This window comes from Lipotes vexillifer, unplaced genomic scaffold, assembly GCF_000442215.2.
Source record: "Lipotes vexillifer unplaced genomic scaffold, Lipotes_vexillifer_v1.1 scaffold802, whole genome shotgun sequence".
Classification (NCBI taxonomy): Eukaryota; Metazoa; Chordata; class Mammalia; order Artiodactyla; family Lipotidae; genus Lipotes; species Lipotes vexillifer.
Genome location: NW_006790237.1, coordinates 2,238,325 through 2,239,771, shown reverse-complemented (window position 1 = coordinate 2,239,771; position 1,447 = coordinate 2,238,325).

The following is a 1,447-nucleotide window of genomic DNA, read 5'->3' as shown; positions in this document are numbered from 1 at the left end:
TGTAGGGAAGGGCACCAGGCAGAAGTTACAGTACAGCTCGAGAAGATTTAAACAACATGACTAATAAATTTGGTTTAAAGGATATATATATATATATATATACACACATAAATACATGTACATATATGTAATATTCATATAAAACACTGCATTCCACAAGTGTAGAATGCATATTCTTTTCAAGCCCATTCAATATTTATTGAATATTTATATTATTATAAATAATAATATAAATATAATATAAAAATAGTTTATATTATATTATAAACTAAACAAAAATTTTGTCACAAAGAAATAAAGAACTGAAATCATGCATAGCATATTCTTTGACCTTGTTGGATTTAACTAGAAATAAAGAAAAGAGGATTATCAGAAAATATTGATGCCTCTAAAAAACCTCTATGGGTCAAAAAATAATAATGGAAATTAGAGATATTTTAACCAAAAGATAATAAAAGACTTTATATTAAAACTTGTGAGATTCAGCTACAGTCATGCTTACAGGGAAATTTATAGCCTTAAATGTTAAATTGGAAAAGAAGAATGGCTGAAATGTGACGATGTAAAAGCGTCTGTATCAAGAGAACTGACGCAGCTGAATTAACTGGAAGAATCATAAGGAAGGAAATAAAGAATGTAAATAAATGCGGTAGGCTTTGGGGAAGGCTTGCTATTGATTTTTTTTTTTTTTTTTCCCGCGGTACGCGGGCCTCTCACCGTTGTGGCCCCTCCCGTTGCGGAGCACAGGCTCCGGACGCGCAGGCTCAGCGGCCATGGCTCACGGGCCCAGCCGCTCCGCGGCACGTGGGATCTTCCCTGACCGGGGCACGAACCCGCGTCCGTTGCGTCGGCAGGCGGACTCTCAACCACTGCGCCACCAGGGAAGCCCCCTTGCTGTTGAATTTTAACTTGATACTCACACAAGGAGAACAAGGAAGGAGAATAGCGCTGATGCAATGGATCCATACACAGTGCCCTGGATCAGCCCTTTCAGGAACGCATTGGAAACTGAATTCTTATCTGGAATCAGAGGGAAGTGAGAGTAGTTTTTCTCCTAAGGCTGTAAATTCTGAGCCGCTACTCTTTCCTCTGGCTCTGTACCCAACCTCATCCTGGTCCCTAGGCGTTGTCGCTCTAGCCCAGCCACTAGACCCCTGTATACTTACCTGGTATGAGGAAGATGCTTGAAGTATGGATTCCATATTGGTTCTTCCCCTCACAGTGGAGGCCCATGATTATTTCAGGCTCCCTGAGGAGGCTGATGGTGCTGCTGGCCCAAGGGGCAACTATGGTAAAAGTCACCTGGAGGATGTTATTCACATGTTGTTCAGACCCATGGGAGCACCTCCCATCAACCACTGCATGGAGGGCGGGGGATCCCATGGAAGGAACAGCTGCACTGCAGAGTCTTCTCCAAGGAACAAGAAGAATAAAGCAGACTGGCGGG